Genomic DNA, 20,391 nt, shown 5'->3' on the forward strand with positions numbered 1-20,391 from the left:
CAAAAACCCATAAGGTCCGCCATGATAGATTTTGCTGTACTGTCCAAATTTGGTACAACCTTCCAAACCGTTCTCCTCATGAACCATAGATCCAATCGACTTGAAAATTGTTACAGATTTGTAGAATACATGTCTTTCTATAGGGTGAAATTGAATAAGGAATGCAATACAAAATGGCTGAAAGAAGTGTATTTATGTAAATGTCCACATTGCCACAATATCTTTGTAAATAAATCAAATATAATTTTGACTGATGGTTTTTCAAACCTTTGTGCCTTCAAGATGACATCATTCTGAAGTACCATACAATTCAATTGATTTGCTCCACAGCGCGCTAAATTAACTTTTTGTATCACCAGCCAATGTGGCTGGTTACCATCCAATCAGAATTTCCACTAGCCAAATTCTTTCCGGTGAAAATAAGAACAATTGAGTTTCACTGAATGCATTTGATCATTTTATTAACATTGTTGGCATGAAAAACACAGAAAATGAAGTAAAATGAAGCACAGAAGTATGATGCAAGGGTATGTGAAATCACCAACACGTGACTAAGTAAGGACACGATTTATTGTAAATGGCTAAAACGTCCATTCACGTCATGAGATTGACTCCTGCCCATGCATTACAGTAACGTTTTGTCCTAAGCAGGCATTAATTAAACTGACCTAATACACTCTTTATTAAGAACAGTGTATTTACATTACAGAAGACTGTGTCAGTAAGCAACATCATTTTTCTTATGCGTAGACTACATGCGGCAATCCTTACAAAACATTACAACATTTTCATTGTCAAACACAAGCCATTCCCGACCCGTCAGCCATTTGGCATTACATTTTCTTTTCTTCGTTTCTCTAGTGCTATCAATATCCTCATCCCCTGCCTCGTTCCTCTTCTCGCCCCCAGAAGTTTGTCCTAACCACCGCTGCATTAAGTTAACTCTTTACTTTACTACTCTAGCTAGCTCTTATTACCTCCTATGATCCGCTATGCTTCGTTTTACTTTTTCCTTGTGTTTTCTGGTGGACGCTCCGTTCGTTTCCACGGTTTCTCGCGCCGGTTTCACTTCAACTGCGTGCAGCCAATGGCCGTATAAAACGTTATCACGTAGAATTACGGCACAGTGTTCATGGGAAACTTAGGAAGTACTGCCAGGGGGATAAATGACCGAGAACAGAGCCTTATGTATCATTCATGTAATGCCTCATGTATCACCGGCCAAACTGTCAAGTGAGTTTTTATTAACACCCACCAAAATGAATTTTAACCTGCATTTGGCGGGTTGGCGGGTGTTAATTTAGAACCCTGCTGACACACACGCGAGCTTGGCGAGACGCACACACATCCTTTCTGGAAATTGTGTGCTGACCAAGCCCCCACCCTCGGTTTTTAGCCCCTGTTTCATTTCGCTTCCAATCGCAGCTCGCCTTTACGAATATAAATAATTTTTTGGCGGCCGTTGTTGTTTTCAACTGGAATCGCCTACATTTACATTTAGTCATTTAGCAGACGCTCTTATCCAGAGCGACTTACAGTAAGTACAGTGACATTCCCCCGAGGCAAGTAGGGTGAAGTGCCTTGCCCAAGGACACAACGTCAGTTGGCATGACCGGGAATCGAACTGGAAACCTTCGGATTACTAGCCCGACTCCCTCACCGCTCAGCCACCTGACTCCCTAATAGTGTTGGAGGCAGCCACGTTCGGTAAGTCCTATTTTTAAACATTTTAAGATAGAATCAATGATTGGGTTCGTGAAAGTACACCACACTTGAATTATGGTGAAGGTTTTAGCACTTTTAGACCTTTGGATCGTGAGTCTGAAGTGACGGAAAACTAATTCGAAAAGTAGCTACTGTAAGCTCTAGCTTTTTTCCTCTGTGTTATTAATTAGTGAATAATTTTGCATCTCGGTGAATTGTTCATCAAAAAGGTCGAGGAGGGCAGCCTTTAGGAGAAAAAGCAATTCTCCACAGACCTGTCGGCTCAGAATTTTGATTAGGGGCGTGAAAGTCTTTGTAATAAGGCTGTGCGCCAGAGAGACCGCATATAGGCAAACGGTGCGTTCACACTGCAGCGACGCGATGCGAGCGACAACATGTTTTCCATTCATTTTCTATGGAGCCAGGCGAATCGCTTGCGTGGTGCATTGTGGGTAGTGATGCGACCGAGTTGAGATTTTCTCAACTTTATGCAAATGAGGAGCGATTTTCGCTAGCGATGGCCAATCAGAGTGTTTTCTTGTTTCTCGTAACGTAGCTACCATGGTAAACATTTCTAGCTTTCTAGGTTTCAAGGTGGAGGAGAAACTAATCGTTTGTGTGGCTGCTTACCCAGTCCTGTGGGCAGCCTTTAGGAGATGTGGGAATTGTGCTTTTAGCCACATGCTCCGATAATTTTTGTGATTTGTGGACTTGCAATTGGAGTGATACTGCGTCCCGGGGGTACATTGTTCTGACGTTAGCCTCAGAGTCAGCTCGCCCACTTGCAGTTTGTAAACAATTTTGTATATATGCCACGGGCTTCCGTTCTTATGCTTCCGGACTGTTCAGCCGGCAGCAATACTTCCGGTACAAGATAGCATTAGCTATGGCGTTTTTTACGTGATCGCTGCAGGACCTGCCTAGTATAACGGTAAACGATGTACATCGGATCATCCAGGCCACATCGAAGACACCAACGTCAAAAAAAGACAAAGGTTTTAAATTGTATGTGTCCAGCTATATATCCAACTACGAAGGTAAGTTAACAAGCCTCAGTTTTGAGTTTACCAAACGATGATACATGCTAGCTCCTTGGCTCTTTACTAGCCAAAGTTAGCACAGTGAGGAAGCAACGTTAATAACGTTAGCAGAGTGATAGGTTATATTTTGTGTTTCTGAAATGTAATACCCTAACCTCTATGTCAGGGCTATTCAATTACAAATTCATTTGGGCCACATTTTAAAACCACAGACTTGAGCCGGGCCACACATTTTCAGCGACCAGAAAGCAGGAGGTAATTATTCAAACCAACACAAAAGCAATGTTTATTATTTGATTGACCTTTCAACTTGGCAACAATGAATAATGTCACTTCAACAATAAAATAGTTATAACCAACCAATTGAGGTAGCCTAGTAGCAATACTTTTTTTTACACTTTTTAAATAACAAACCGAAGAAAAAAAATACCCTGGTACATGGGTATCTGGTAAGTGCATAAAAACAGAGCCTACAAGAGGCCTAACATTTGCTTCCCCTTTGAAACCAAAATAATAATCCTCAAAGCAAGTAAAAGTTATCTGCTGCGCATGAATGAGAAGGTTATCCACCCATTGCTAACTGTTTTAAATCATAAATTTTCATTAGCATATTATGCTGATAGGCCTAGCAGCAGTTATGCCTACCCTGCTGATTGTTTAGTGGGAGAAGTGACATTTTTTAGTCTGATTGAGTTCAGTGATTTTTGGCTCATAAGACGTCATTGCAATCCGAAGGCACTGGTGAAGGTTACTGTCAGTCAGGGAGCAACGATAATTGCTTTTGATTGCATTCATATGTGAAAAGCTTGATTCGCATGTGTATGTTGATCCAAACATACTGAGCACAAAGATTGCTACTTTCTTAACGTTGGGGAACTGGTGCATGTTAACATCACTCCAGAACTTTGCTGGACCTTTAGTACTAAGCTCTTGAGCCATGGTCAGGGATGACTGCAAGTCAACAACTTCTAGAATGAATTTCCCCTCATCAATGGAAGGGACGGCTTCCTTTGCTCTGGCAGATAAGTCTCCGTCTGTTGCAGCAATGAAGGGATCTCTGACAAAGCCCATCACCTCTGTGGGCAGAACAAGTCCATCCAGTCGACCTGCAAAGTTCTCTTTCAGCCTCGCAATGAAATCGGTCATCACATCTGTGATTTGTGCTGGGGATGATATGCATTTGCGGAGTGTCGGGAAATGCAGTAATCGGCCTGTTGTCAAGTCCGTTGCGAAAAGGTCCAGTTTGAGGTGGAATGCGTGCATTTTTTCCACGAGATCAATGACAGTCTTGTCTCTGCCTTGCAGTCCCACATTTAAGCAATTCAGGTGTTTGAATATGTCGCTCAGAAAGCACACATCAGCCATGAAGGTGTCGTCTAGTATGCGATCCAGGGGTGCCTCCGCTTTTTTGTGCCTGCTGCTGCGGAGAAAAGTTGCGATTTCCTCTCGGAGATCACAGATGCGCTCCAGTGCCCTGCCTTTTGACAGCCACCTGACATCGTTGTGTAAAAGCAGGTCGTGGTGCTCTGCAGACATATCTGACAGCAGCTGGCGAAATAAGCGATGTTGCAGGCTTGATGTGGAGCGAATAAAATTGATTGTGGCCATCACATTATCCATAGTAATTTTAAGCTGCCCGCTTAGTTTTGCGCACAACACTGTCTGATGCACAATGCAGTGTAAATGCATTAACTGAGGAGCAATAGCAGACCAACGTGCTACCAAACCACTTATGTTACCGGCCATGGATGGAGCACCGTCTGTCACAAGCATGCACACACGTTTCATGTCCAGACCATTTTTTTCAAAAAATGCGGAAATATTCCCAAAGACTACCTCGCCAGTTGTGTGTCCTTTCAATGGCAGTAGGCCGAGCAACTCCTCTTGGAAGCGTTTGCCATCATAAAAACGGACATAGATGCACAATTGTGCAATGTCTGTTTTGTCTGTAGACTCGTCTACAGCTACAGACATGATATCAACCTTTTTAAGTTCTCCCAACAGTGTTTCGAATACGTCTGTGGCAAGAATATCAACCCTACGAATGTTTGTAGTGTCTGACAGGGGAACGTCTTTAATAGCAGATGTCACACTTGCTTTAACTTTAGCGTCAACTAACACTTCATCCACCACGGCCAACATACAGTCTTTCATGGTTTCGGAGTCAGTGAATGGCCTCTTCTTTTTGGCCAATATCCATGCAACGCGAAGTGAAGCTGCTGTAGCCCTCTCTTGTGCAGTGCATGACCGCACCATGGTAGCACAGCTCCGGTTGTAGGATGCAATCAAACTCTGTGCTTTTACAGCCCTCTCCGAAGAGCCCTCGGGGAAATTTGTGCGGAATGCCGCGTGTTTTTCAATGTGGTGTCTACGGACATTATATTCTTTATGAACGGTAATGCACTCATTGCAAATCAAACACATTGGCTTTGCGTTTGCAGCGGATGGCAAAATAAAAAGGTACCTGTCCGTCCACGTTGGGTTGAATCAACGGTTTTCATCTGTAATTTTACGTTTTGGGGTTGAAAGAGACATTTTATTTTAAGCGCAAACTGCAAACATCAACTCAGAACTCTGCTCTGCTCTGAACTATGCGCATCATTATGGGTCGTTGCCAAGCGACGCGCAGAGTTTTGAGGCTTTCCCAAAATAGCTACTTGGCCCTCCCTTATTAATTTTCCCTCGCTTTTGCCCATAGCCAGAATGCATGAATCCAGTGGAAGTGAGTAGGGCTAGATCGAAGTAACTAGCTTCGGAAAGGGCTCTCGCGTGTCCGTAGGACTTTCAGTGCGTAGCGAAGCCTATATCTGATTGTGAGCGGTGTTTTCCTTTTCTGTCTGGACCATTGGCCGGGCCACTCGGAGGCTGCGTCTGGGCCGCTAATTGAATAGGCCTGCTCTATGTTAATCACAGTTTCAAACAAGGAGTCAGGAGAGGTCACGGTTAGGTCTGAGTGCTTCAGATCTATGAGGAAAAGCCAGAAGCCTCACTGTCTGAGTGTAAGGGAAAGTCATCCTGCAGGTTCAGTGCGCAGGTTCAGTTCAGGTTCAAAAGAAACAGGTTCCTGTTTGTTAAAATCAAGTTTCTGTGAGTCATATCATTGTTGTGAATTAGATACAGATAAACACCATCATTGCACTATATGAATCATTATGGTACCTGAGATATCATGTGAAATATGAATACAGGGTGTGCCAGAAAGAATGTAAAATGAGTGGCTCCCACAGAAGCAAGGTTTTGTTAAGAGTTCTTATAATGTGTTCATTACTTATTCTGCACTGCTATTTTAAAATGAGTAAAGTGAGATTAAAGTTCAATGATAGATTTTCACTAACAAGAGTTCACAAATTTAGTGTGTGAAAGACTGTCTCTCTTTAATTTCAGTTGTAGCCGGTACATTTTCTCTAACAAATATTTGGTGTTGTAACAGATTGTGCTAAGGGATTCAAAGCCGGTGGTGTTACAGGGATGCCAGTGTACCTGTGTGGCAGGTACAGCCTTGTGCAGTCATGTGGCAGCGCTACTGTACCAGACGGCACACTACTCCCAGCAGAGGCTTGCATCAGTTCCCCCAGTGTTCACATTTACATTTAGTCATTTAGCAGACGCTCTTATCCAGAGCGACTTACAGTAAGTACAGGGACATTCCCCCGAGGCAAGTAGGGTAAAGTGCCTTGCCCAGGGACACAACGTCATTTGGCCGGGAATCGAACTGGCAACCTTCAGATTACTAGCCCGATTCCCTAACCGCTCAGCCACCCGACTCCCTCAGCTGTTCATCTGCACAGAAACTGAACAAAAGTGGCACAAACCAAGGACCATGGTAGCAAGCCTTTTAATTACTCTTTCATTTTATGTATGGATATCTCTTGAATGTTTCTCACACATGTTTTGATTCTGATTTTTATTTCGATGCAGAGTATTAAACCTGGTCCAGTTAATGACATGGTAATCATATCAGCCAGACCAAGATAGAGGAGACTTGCAGAAGGAATCAGGTATATTTTGTTGTCTATACTACACACACACACACAAACACACCAAATCCATTTGCATGCATACATTTACTCAAACTCTAACCCTAACCCATCAACAGGGCTATGTTTGGAAGTACACTGGAGTATCACTTTAAATGCACACATAACTACACATGCATATGTCCCACCCACTCACTCACTTACCGTACGTCCGTGGATGTACGCACACACACTCCCTCCTTCATACAAGCAACCCACGAGTGTGCGCACACACTGTCACACGCACAAAACTCATTTAGTTACATTCAGTACATACACTATGCACATGCCTTTGCACATGTCTTTTTTTCACAGAAGCAACTTGAATAAAGGAGTTAGCTGCCCTCTGCCAGACATCTCCACTCTGAAAGTCCAGGAGGCGTACTAAGGACTTAGTGCAGCCGAAGCTCCAATGATCACAGCAATGGCTATCTCCAGTGATGTACCTCTGGTTGAGTCCATGTTTGGTCCGGTGCAGGAGGGAAGTGTGCTGTCCTATCAGTTACCAGTAAGGACAGTCCCCAGTACCCGTCCACACACAGATGCCCCTTCTCCCCCACAGCTGCCACTCTCGCATTACAGACTAGGACCCTCTACCTGTGCATTTGTCTTGTCTGAACATCAGCACCATCATCTTGCATCCCTTGCAACATCTTTTGAGACAGCACACAAAATCGAAAACAGCACGCGAGAGCAGAGTTCCTGCGTTGAGTGGCACCAACTAAGGAGGTGCCGCATCACCTCTACCAAATTTTTCACAACTGAACTGACATGGATCCTTTCTTCACTTTTACAGGTCTGGAGGGTCATGCAGAGGCCTGCTCAACAGAGTTCAATAGAGGATGCTGAGATTAACAACAGAGAATGCTGAGAGCATCACAGACCCCTTGCTGGACTATCCCTCTCTAGCTGGACAGCTTCATTCAGCTGGCCTGCCCTGCCTGTCTGCCTGCAGGCCCTACTTGCCCCTGCCTGCCAGCCCTCCAGAGACAGACAGTCATGCTGGGTACCCAAGGGTGCTGACTGATTATCTAGCTGTGGGATATGAGTATTAGTGTTTGGTCAGCTTTGGGACAAAGGTTAAGAAATGGTTGACATTTCAAGGTGAAATTGCATGAAATTGCGCATGGTATTTCAGAATGATGTCTGCCTGTTTAACTAAATAAGTAATCAAAATTATGACAGGCCAAAATACTGCCTGGATTCAAACCTGTAACCTTGCACTTTGTAGGACATCGTTTCAACCCATTGAGCTACCCTCAAAGATAAGAATGCATGGTCAGTTATTGTACCAAAAAAGGAAGCTGTTTGTCCTGTAGCACGGATTGTTCGATTCGGCCAAAAATCAATGATCTTTTGACATATCAAGGTGAAATTGCGCATGGTACTTCAGAACGATGTCATCCTGTTTAACTAAACAGATATTCAAATTTAAGACAGGCTCAACCACTGTGGCTGGATTCAAACCTAAGACCTTACACTTTGCGGGTCACCATCCCAGCCCATTGAGCTATTCTCAGTGTTGAATATTGGCATGTTCAGTTACTGTATGAAAAAGTAAGCTGTTTCTCCTGTGGTAAGCGTTCTTAGATTCAGCTAAGGGTGAAACAGCTCTAATTCAATCATATTTTGACATACCAAGGTGACATTGTTTATGGTACTTCAGAGTGATGTCATCTTGAACCTTAATTAGGTTTGAAAAACCATCATTCAAAATGACATTTGATTTAGTGACACAAACATATTGAGGCAATGTGGACATTTACATAAGTACACCCCTTTCAGACACTTTGTATTTGACTGTCTTAAGTAACGTTTTGGTTCAAGAGAAGAGGAATTTTGAAGGTTTTCCCAAATTATCACTGTACAGCAAAATCCATCATGGCGGACCTTATGGGTCCTTGAGGCTTTTTTGTTCCCCATGGGAAATGACGCATTTACACCAAGTTTCAGAAGAATTGGAGCAATGGGGTGGAAATGCCATCACTTTGAAAATCAGACTTTAGGGCGTGGCCTGTGGCGCCCCCTACTGTCGAATGTGTCCCATATTTGGTGTGGGGGTACCCACTCGGATGTAGTATCAATGTGCCAAATGAGAAAATTTGTTACCAATAACATGTTGAGTTATTGTGGCGCAAGGAGAAGAATATTAATAATTATAAATATAGCTGCAAGCAGAAATGTCGGATTCCTCCTTCAAAATGGCAAAATGTTGTAAAATTGACATAATAGATAGTTAACACTGGGATTAACCAGAAGACTTGAAACTGTAATTTCTGTCAGAATAAAAAACAAAAAAATGGTTTATACCTTTGCCTGGATTAGAACCCACCACCCTTAACACATCAGCACTGCGTCTCATCCTACTAAGCCATTCGCAGACTTAGTCATTTAGTTGTTCAGTTTCTGTATCAGGAAATAAGATATTTCTCCGATGGCAAGCATTGTCAGATTTGGTTAAAGTTCAAACAGAGTTCAAACTTTTGAGCAGACGTGAGAATGTGCAGGCCGTCCGCAAAGTCTTGTCTGGCTCTGTAACGTGGCGAATTCTAACTGAAAAGTGCAGAAACTCTACAAAATAAAGTTTCCACTACTGTTACTGTCATACGTCTATGACGTTGACTATTCAAAAAACATAAAAATAAAAGTTTGATCATTAATGTGGATGATCACATCAAAATGCCAAAACCCAAACGGGAAATGCTATACTGTTTATACCACCACCACTTAATAACTTCTGTTAAACTTGAGGGTGTCAAACAAACGACAAAATCACTCAGGAAATGCATGTCACGCTAACCCTATAGCTGCCATGCTGTTACGATGCGCCACCACTCGTTTCTTAATTTCGAGTTTTACATCAGACTATTTCTTCTTAATTTCTGCCATGGTCCGGTTCTCCGAACCCACAGCATTTACGGCCCTATAATAATTTTTTCTTTTATTAACTGTAAACCTTTTTACTCGCCACATGAGTTTGCATCCTTCATTCTGGTCGGCGTCTACATGCCTCCGCAGGCTAGCGTCAACGAGGCTCAACGTGTGCTCGCCAGCCAGATATTGTCGAAAATGCAAATCCGGATTCCTTAGTTATTGTGCTAGGCGACTTTAACAACGGCAATCTCACTCAAGAACTCCCCAAATACAGACAATTCATCAAATGCCCTACCAGAGAAGGAAACACTTTAGATCACTGCTACTCTACAATCACCAAAGCATACCATGCGGTCTCCCATGCAGCACTGGGTTACTCAAATTCTCTGCAAACGACTTTGCTTCTGTCTGGAGAGGGCTCAGGCAGATTACGAACTTCAAGCCAAGAGCCCCGCACTCCACTAACGACTCCCGCCTGGCCAACGACTTGAATGACCAACGACCTGACATTTGGACAGTCCTGAACTACCCCTTCCCACCCATGAGGCCTCCCCCCTCCCCCCCTCTACAGTGACGACTCTCTCCATTCAGGAGGGTGAAGTTAACAGACTTTTCAAGAGGCAGAATCCCCGCAAAGCAGCTGGGCCGGACTCTGTCTCTCCAGCCACCCTCAAGCACTCCGCTGACCAGCTGTCTCCAGTGTTTACCTACATCTTTAACACCTCCCTTGAGACATGCCATGTGCCAGCCTGTCTCAAGTCCTCCACCATCATCCCTGTGCCCAAAAAGCCAAGGCCAACAGGACATAATGACTACAGACCCGTCGCCCTGACCTCTGTGGTAATGAAGTATTTCGAGTGCCTGGTGCTGGCACACCTTAAATCCATCACAGACCCTCTACTGGACCCCTGCAGTTTGCCTACAGGGCCAACAGGTCTTTGGACGATGCAGTTAACATGGCCCTCCAGTTCACCCTACAGCACCTGGACTCCCCAGCATCCTACGCCAGGATCCTGTTTGTGGACTTCAGCTCTGCCTTCAATACCATCATACCCGCCCTGCTTCAAGACAAGCTCTCCCAGCTGAACGTGCCTGATTCCACCTGCAGGTGGATCACAGACTTCCTGTCTGACAGGAAGCAGTGCGTTAAGCTGGGAACACAAGTCTCTGACTCCCGGTCCATCAGCACCGGATCACCTCAGGGCTGCGTCCTTTCTCCTCTGCTCTTCTCCCTGTACACCAACAGCTGCACCTCCAGTCATCCGTCCGTCAAACTCCTGAAGTTTGCGGACGACACCACCCTCATTGGGCTAATCTGGTGGAAACGAGTCTGATTATAGGTGGGAAGCGGCCAACCTGGTGACCTGGTGCAGCAAGAACAACCTAGAGCTCAATGCTCTTAAGACAGTGGAGATGGTTGTGGACTTCAGGAAGAATCAGAATGGGTTTTATTCGCCATGAAAGTTTGCACAGACACAGAATTTGCTTTGGCAGGAAGGTGCAAACATAAAAAATATAGGAATCTAAAATACAGCCCCACTCATCCCCATCACCCTGGGTGACTCCCCAGTCAACACTGTGGAGTCCTTCCGCTTCCTGGGCACTATCCTCTCCCAGGATGAGAGGATGCACTTCCTACGGCAGCTGAAGAAATTCAACCTGCCAAAGACAATGATGGTGCACTTCTACACAGCCAATCATTGAGTCCATCCTCACCTCCTCCATCTCCATCTGGTACACTGCTGCCACTGCCAAGGACAAGAGCAGGCAGCAGGGTATCATCCGCACTGCTGAGAAGGTGATTGGCTGCAATCTGCCTACCCTGGAGGACCTGCACACCTCGAGGACAATGAGGCGAGCGAGGAAGATTGTGCAGCTCCTCCCACCCTGGACACTCCCTGTTTCAGTCACTCCCCTCCGGCAGAAGGCTGCGGTCCATCAGGACCAATACCACACGCCACAAAAAGTTTCTTCCCTTCCGCTGTTGGCCTCTTCAACAAGGCCAAGGGTTCACACTGACTTTCATGACTTAACCCTTGTGTTATCTTCGGGTCATTCTGACCCATCAGTCATTGTGACCCACCGTCGTATTGCGACAAATTTACCTCATACAAAAACAAAGTGAAGCATTTTCTTTTAACTGTCGGGCTGTCTCAGACCCCCCACATTGGAATGGTTAAAAGAAAATTATTTTTATTTGTTTTTGTATTGGGTAAAATTGGGTACACACAACGATGGTTCGTTATGAACCTTGGGTCATGTGACTCGAAGGCAGCACGAGGGTTAATGTCCTTAAAACACATTGCTTTTTGCACTGCATCACTTGTACCATTTGTGTTTTTTGTAAATATTTGTATTTTTTGTATTTTTATATTGTAAATTACGGCAACTAATACATTTACATTTATTCATTTAGCAGACGCTTTTATCCAAAGCGACTTCCAAGAGAGAGCTTTACAAAGTGCATAGGTCACTGATAACAACAAGATAGCCTCAAAAAACATTGCGGGTAGCCAAAACATGAAGCACATATTGTGAACAACCAAAATAAGTGCCAAAGGGAAGAACCACAAGAGCATGTAGTTAAACAAGTTACAATTAAACAACATGAATCGCTATAAGTGCAAGTGTACCTGTAGAAAAGCAAACAACAGTAAAAAATATTTCAACAATTTAACCTTTTCATTGTCCTGTTAAATTTGCCTGAAAACGCCTAAACAGCATACCCAAAGTAAATTGGAAGCTGTTCTTGAACCATTTGGAGTACATGCATGTAAATGATCTCTTTTGAAAGCTGACACTCTGAAGTTATGTCCCCTGTTGTCAGGACCCCTGTCAGTCCTACTAGTGTTGAGTAATAGAAGCTTGAACACAAGGAAAGTGAAAATTTCTATTTCCGCCTAGATTTTGTTTTGAAAACAGGCCTGAAGAGGCCTAGAGGTGGTAGGTATTAGCTGGAAGACTAAATTGGACCACAGGTTGAAGCCTTACCCAATTCAAATCAAAAGTCAAACATAATACCACAATATATTCATATTTGACACATGTTTTTATAAGAGTACATCCAGGCATTTTCTAAAAGGGCCTTTTGGAGACTCCAAAATGACCCTTTGTAACCAAGGTCAAATACTCAGGATAAAAGGTATTATTTTTCATAATTGTTATCTCTAATGAAAGGTGGTACTTATAACTATCATATATAATAGTTAAATCCCTAATTAGTATTACTGAAACACAAAAATTGAAGCATGAACACATTGGAGTGCTTTATCTGATTCCAAGGATTGGCGCACAAAGAACACTGATTCTGTCAACCATATTGCGCAATCGACTCTTATTTTGAAGGCTCCACAGACGCATACAAATGAGGTATTGGCATTTTCAGCTAGCTGTCAGCTACAAGGCTAACGAGCTAATTTCAGAGCCAGTCGAAGCCAGTTCGAGAAATTAGTTTAGAACGAGTGTGGGGGGGGGGGGGGGGGGGGGGGGCAGGACGCACAGACCTAGTTGGCTTTAGAGGGCTGTCAACGGGGCATGGAAGCTCCTATTGGGTCAAACAAGGTGTCAATCAAAAGGGGAGGGTTCAACGGACATTTGGATGCCTTCATATCGTAAATACTCCGTTGCTAACCGGAGAAGAGAACACATTTATGTGAACAAGTTGTTTCTTCCGTCGGCTAAGTTGCATAATGAAACAAAGGATAATGGCTATTCATGAATGTAAAACATTGTATTTGGATGAATTACTTTACATGGTTAGATACTTTCAACCCTTGGGAATGTACGCAGATCAAGTTTTGATGTGTTGTTTGCATACCTGGACGACACAGAACCTTTGAGGGTAAGTAGAGACGTTTGGCTTTGTAAACAACACCAAAGTGGTGACTGGACAAAGACGTTGACTAAACTTGTTGTTGTGACTCGATCTTGAAATGGTTTACATATCTACAAGCACAAGAACCGTAGCTTTCCAATGATGTATAACATGTGTAGTAGTCTAAAAAACTTATTTATTAACATTTAGTGCGTAGTAACAGGGGGGGGTAGGGGGCAGTGTTTTCGGGCCCGCGGGCAGGCCCGGACGAAAAACAGGTTAAATCAGTTTCCACTAACCAACAAGAGCAGCAAGGCTCTAAGCAAGAGTCATTGTGATCTTTGAGGAAACTAACATGGGGTCCAGCAAACCATTCCTAAGTACCGTTGTACTCCCGGAACAAGTGCGTCTTGAGCCTTTTCTTGAAGGTGGGGAGACAGTCAGTGTCTCCGATGGATGTGGGGAGTTGGTTCCACCACTGGGGGGCCAGACAGGAGAAGAGCTTGTGTTGGGACCGGGCGCTCTTGAGCGGTGGGACCAACAGGCGGTTGTCTGAAGAAAATCGTAGGTGGCGGGTGGGGGTGTAAGGCTTCGTAATAATATTTTATATTCTATTGTATATTTTACTTTAATTCAAATTCCACTTAGTATTGCTAGTTCAGGGTAGAAAATGCAGAAAATGTGTTAGTCAAGGTGGTAGGGTGAGATTTGCTGATGGACCAGGGGGTGGGGGGGGGTGTGGGGAGAGGAGGTTAGTTCTCCTCCAAAAATGAAGTTCTCTAGAGAAGGGAGACTGCCGTTGGAATGAAAGGGAGAAAACTGGCGGAAACGCAGCAAATATCGCTAATTATTATTATTTTATATTTTTGACAACGTAGTTAAGGTGGCAGGCGTGTGTTGCTAAGGCAGCCGCCTTAACAGCAAAGTGCTGCGGGAAACCCTGTAGTTATGTACCCTTAGTATAGTTAGTCCTCATATTTAAATTTAAGATTCCTATATGTTTAATGTATGCACCTTCCTGCCAAAGCAAATTCCTTGTCTGTGCAAACTTTCATGGTGAATAAAACCCATTCTGTTAATAATAATTTGATTTGTAATGCACTTTATATTTAGCCAAGTCTCAAAGTGCTACAGGTTAAAAACAAGAAAGGGCGCAAATAGTGACAGTTTTCCACTCCGCTGACTTTCTTTTGTTTCTAATACCTGATGCCAGGCCGCAAAACAAGACACATTTTCTTGCCTCCACGTCTGTTGTTAGAACCTCGATCTCACAGTCTGTGAAATGTTTCTTTTTTGCGTGTTTAGCCATTTTAATTCAGACAAAGAAATGACCTCAGGATCGCATTTATAGGCAATCTGCATATTCATTTATGGGAGGAGGCAAGACGTAGTCAGTGGCTCGTTCCCATGCGGTCAATCTCACGTTGATTGTGATTTATAAAGGAAAGGTGCGCAGGATTGGCGTACAACCGGTTTTATGCATGGGAATATTTCTGTGCGTAGGTACTTTTCAAGTTTTGGCCGTACGCCATCTTCTGGTATGAAAGTTGAACAATCTTTTGTACATGATGCCCCAGGCCTCCAGCCTGATAGGTCCATCTGGAGAGGTATGGGCCAAGGCCCGCGTACCAACATCCCCATCAGCTCTGGGAACCACGGGGCGATCGGGGGCTATCAGAATAACCGACAGCCTCTCTGACCTCACCCGAGTTAGCAAGGGGAGGGTGGAGACTAGAGGTGGAAATGCGTACAATAGACCTCTCGGCCACGAGCGGTACGCGAACACATCGACTCCAAGCCGAGGTCTGCCCTGTGCACGCAGCGAGAACCAGAGACTACACTGTGTTGGCTCGTGACGCAAACAGTAGGGATGGGCAAACCGAGGCTTTCTGAAACACAAAGACAATTGAAACATTTGAGTCGGGCCTTTGAAACGCTCGCAACCTTTACTCAACAGTGACATCTGCTGGCAGCTACGACTATGGCATACACAACAGTATTATAGCTAATTCCACAATGAAATTGTAATGGTCCTTGTGGTTGAACGGAATTATTGCCGTCCTGCAAAGCAGATGTATCGAATACGGGAGCGATGGTTTTCATTTAACCCTTGTGTTATCTTCGGGTCATTCTGATCCATCAGTCATTGTGACCCACCGTCGTATTGCGACAAATTTACCTCCTACAAAAACAAAGTGAAGCATTTTCTTTTAACTGTCGGGCTGTCTCAGATCCCCCACATTGCAATGGTTTAAAGAAAATTATTTTTATTTGTTTTTGTATTGGGTAAAATTGGGCAAACACAACGGTGGTTCGTTATGAACCTTTGGGTCATGTGACCCGAAGGCAGCACGAGGGTTAACAAAACAATCGGGTCAAATCATGATTTTCGAACTGTTTGAGACGATAAACTCAGTGTAAAGTTGTTACTTATTCATATATATATTTATACATCTTGAAGGGGCAGACAAATGATCAAACAGGATTTCGCTAATGGTACACAAGCAACTAATTTTCTCTAACGTTCTTTAACTGTCTCTAAATTTCTCAATCTCTCTCAATTCTCTCTACCAAGGTCTCACGCATTCACAGTATGATACAGTAATCCACCAGACTGTGACCAATCATGCAGTGCACTGCAGTCGATGGATGCAAAAATATATGTTTGTGTATAGTATACCTTGTGTTCTGCTGAAACAGCTATTATGTGTACGTTAGAACATGTGTACATTACAGTAGATTCAGTGTTCCCCCTACCATTATATTAGGGGGGGCGCCCTGCCCCCCCCCCAACAGCACCCCGCGCCCCCCCCCCCCCCCCCCCCCCGGAAGGTCAAGTTAATAAAAGTTATTTTTTATATATATCGCCAGATCACAAAACAAGTGATTTAAGGTTATCTTTCCTATAACACAGGTCTATAGCTTGCTTATTTATTCAACAAACTAAATGGCCTTATGTTATTTATCTTATTTACATGACGGCATGTCATTTCTGTCTCTACATGGTCGGGAGAGCTTAGAGACAGCTGCCATGAGAAGGCCGGCATTACTGGAGGCAGCTTCTGCCTGCGCTCCCCACACAAAAAACGTATCCGCCAGAGAGGCAGTGAGTTTGTCGCGTAGGCTTGGCAGGGTCGCCCTTTGGTGATCGACCATGCACTCGCCCCTGGTACGAAATACGCCACCAGCAATGGTTCCAGGGGGGTTGGACCAGCCTTCACCGACTATCATTTCTTCCACACGGGAGAATGGGAGCAGCGCTTTCACATGCGTGTTAATCGCCAATGGTGCGTCCCATGAGCCTTCCACGTAACTTGCCAGTTTCGGCATAGAAGGGAAAGTAGGGCAAGCTGGTTTATACCTCTTGGCATAGGGACCAACCTCCCATGGGTCATCTTCCTCTGTGGGAAGGAAGACCGGCATGGGAACACCCATAATTTTTGCCATATTAGCATTAGCAATGTACGAAGCCACCCAGCCACAGGATATATGCGGACCACATTGGTCACCGGAGGTCTCAGGCCTGCTCGGCTTGAGCGCTTGCTCAGTTTTCAACTTGCTCAGCTTTCAACTTGCTCAGGTTGAGCGCTTGCTCAGCTTGAGCACTATGCCTAGTGTTACGGCCCTTGTTGTGTGTGCTGTTCTTTGTTCTGTGGTTCTGTTCGTACTCCCTTTTTTGTCCCCTCCCCGCTGCCTCCTCCTCTCACAGGCGCGTCCTGATTGGCCGGTCCCGCATCCCGCTCCCGACCAATCAACTGGAGATGGCATAAGACACCGCGCAGTTCGACCAAGGAGGGGGGAGAGAGCTGACAGACCTTGTTTCAGTGTGCTGCTTGTTCTTGTGACGTTCTGCTTTTTGACTTTGGTTTGTTCGTGTTTGTTCTCCCTTGTTTTGTTTGTATTGTTATTTGTTTTGTTTTGGTCTACACTCGGTGTAGCTTTTCTTTTGTCCTCCCCGGCAAGGAACAAGGGGACAGGCAAGCTACCCATGGGTTTACACCTCCCATCACGTAGGTAGTTACCTGTTGGAAAAAACACTAGGTAAGGAGCGGGTGCCACTCCTTGTACCTTTGTTTAGTTAGTGACAGGATGGTTTTACTTCGTTCTTTTCTTTGGCAACGCTCTCCGTTCCCTTGTACCTTTGTCGGGGTTACCTATCCAGCCAATAAACATTTACATATATACATATCCCTGTGTTCCCTGTCACCTGGTCTTGTTTCCTGGTTAGCTATTGGGGTTGCAGCGTTGCATCCTCTCCCCGCCCTAGGCAACTAACTCACATCTGGGGAGGGTTTGTAGCAAATGGGGGCTCGTCCGGGATCTGTGAACTAATCTGTTACCCTATACGCGTGTCAGGAAAGGTTTCTGTGGTGTTAGGGTTCATTGCAGTGCGTGTTGTGCGATGGCGACTCAAGCCTAGGTTGTACGCGACTTCTTGGGCGTGCCATCTATTGATTTGTTGGCGCAGTGCCGCGTTCAGGACTTGTGCGCCATAGCCGGGCATTTTGACATTCCGTTGCCGAAACAAGCAGTCAATGCAGAGATTCAGAGTTTGGTTTGGGAGGGGTTGGTAGAGAGGGAAGTGCTACCACGGGAGCCAGTATGGCCGGTCGTGGTTACCGAGCCAGCTCCGCTGGACGAGGAAGTGAGGCTTAAAACCCCTCATACTCTGCCACGGTTTGTTGCCTTGTCCCCCAGCGTAGGTTCAAGCACTAGTGAGGCTGTACTGAGGGTTCGTTTAGCCCGGCTTGAACTAGAACAACGAGACAAGGAACACACAAGGCAGGTTGACAGCAACTTTCGATTAGAGGTGCGCAAGATGGAATTGGAGGCGGAAGTAAAAATCCGACAGTTGGAGCTGGAGGCTGCCCACACTCCTGTTATTCCCCCAGGGTTCCGTTCCTCTACTCCCCATGACCTCCACCACCCGTTTGCGTCTTTTGATGTTAGCAGAAACATTGCGCTGGTACCGCCTTTCGGGGAGTCTGAGGTGGACGCGTACTTCGGGGCATTCGAGCGGGTGGCTGCGGCTTTGCGTTGGCCAGAGGAGGTGTGGTCTCTTCTGCTTCAGTGCAGGTTGACTGGGAAAGCCCAGGAGGTCATCTCTGCCCTCTCGATAGCAGACAGCTAACAGTATGAGGTAGTGAAAGCCACGGTACTCCGTGCCTACGAATTGGTACCAGAGGCTTATAGGCAAAGGTTTAGGAACCACAAAAAGACCCCCAATCGTACGTTTGTGGAGTTTGCACGGGAGAAAGAGTCCCTCTTCGACAAATGGTGTGCGGCAAGCAAGGCTATGGACTGTGTGTCCTTGCGGGAGTTAAAGTTGATGGAGGAATTCAAAAACAGTCTTCCCGACCGGTTGACGGTCTATCTCAACGAACAGAAGGTGGATGTTCTGTCCCAAGCCGCAGTATTAGCTGACGAGTTTGTACTGACGCATAAGACAGTCTTTACGTCTCCGCATTTGGAAGGAAAGACCGTTGCCTCACCTCCCGTCTCGCCCCATAGCCGCCCATCCGATGCACCTCCGGGCTCGAGGGAGGCCCGCAAGTGTTTTTACTGCCATCAGCCAGGCCATTTGATATCCATCTGCCCTGTCCTACGGCGTAAACCTTCAGCCTTACAGGCCCCTAAACCCCCTAAGGGGATTGGTCTGGTGAGGGGTATGCCTGGAAGTGTGACAAGAGCACCCCCTGACCGTATCCAGAACGTGGATCCCAGCTACGTTCCATTCATATTTAAGGGGCTTCGTTTCTTTGACTGGTAAAGCCGAGGATAGGCGACCGGTCACTATCCTACGGGATACAGGTGCCTCACAGTCCCGGCTCTTGTTGGACGTTTTGCTCTGGTCTGTTCAGTCATATTGTGGGTCTCAGGTACTGTTACAGGGCATAGAAATGGGTTGTGTGCCAGTGCCTCTGCACAATGTGCACATGACCTCCGAACTGGTGAGTGGCGTGTTTCGTGTGGGTATACAACCCGTGCTACCCGTGAAAGGCATTGACTTCCTGCTGGGGAATGATATCGCGGGTGGTAGGGTGTTGCCTGTGTTAGAGGTGTTGGATTCCCCCGACTCCTCTTCGTCTGGTGAACTGGCTGGAGAGTTCCCAGAAGCTTTTCCGGCGTGCGTAGTGACGCGCGCTCAGTCACGCCGGCTGGGTGACGTGTGTGATCTATCGGAGTCAGTGCTCGGTCCTGCATTAGCCACAGACCGCGATCCAGGTCCAACCATCCAGTTGCCACCACCCGGTAAGAAAAAAACACCCCGTGACTCAGTTTTTGACGCCCTGCCTCTGTCTGTTAGTCGAGAACGGCTGATTAGTTGCCAAACTTCAGACCCCACTCTCGTCAACCATTTTGCTTTGGCCACTGCACCCGTTGCCGCCCATAAAGACGGTGTTAAATACTTCATAGACGAAGGACTTCTGATGAGGAAGTGGTCTAGCCGCACAGGGATAGGAACGGAGTGTTTGTCAGATTGTAATTCCCCAGGAATACCGTCAGCATGTGTTAACACTGGTCCATGACGACCCATGGTCGGGTCACTTGGGCGTAAGGAAGACGTATGACAGGGTCCTCAAACATTTCTTTTGGCCAAACTTGAAGTCCGACGTGGTTCGGTTTTGTGGCTCTTGTCATACCTGCCAGATAGTAGGCAAGCCGAACCAGCCTGTTCCACCAGCCCCGCTTCACCCCATACGGGTGATGGGTGAGCCATTCGACGAAGTGATCGTTGATTGTGTTGGCCCTTTGCCGAAAACGAGAACAGGCAATCAGTTTATGTTAACGATGATGTGCAGAGCTACGAGGTACCCAGAGGCTATTCCTCTTCGCAATATAACCTCTAAATCCGTCATAGCATCTCTTATCAAGTTTTTTTCCACGTTTGGTCTGCCTCGAGTGATACAGACAGATCGAGGTACTAACTTCATGTCCAAGT

Source organism: Osmerus mordax, chromosome 12 (genome assembly GCF_038355195.1).
Source record: "Osmerus mordax isolate fOsmMor3 chromosome 12, fOsmMor3.pri, whole genome shotgun sequence".
In the NCBI taxonomy this organism is placed as follows: Eukaryota; Metazoa; Chordata; class Actinopteri; order Osmeriformes; family Osmeridae; genus Osmerus; species Osmerus mordax.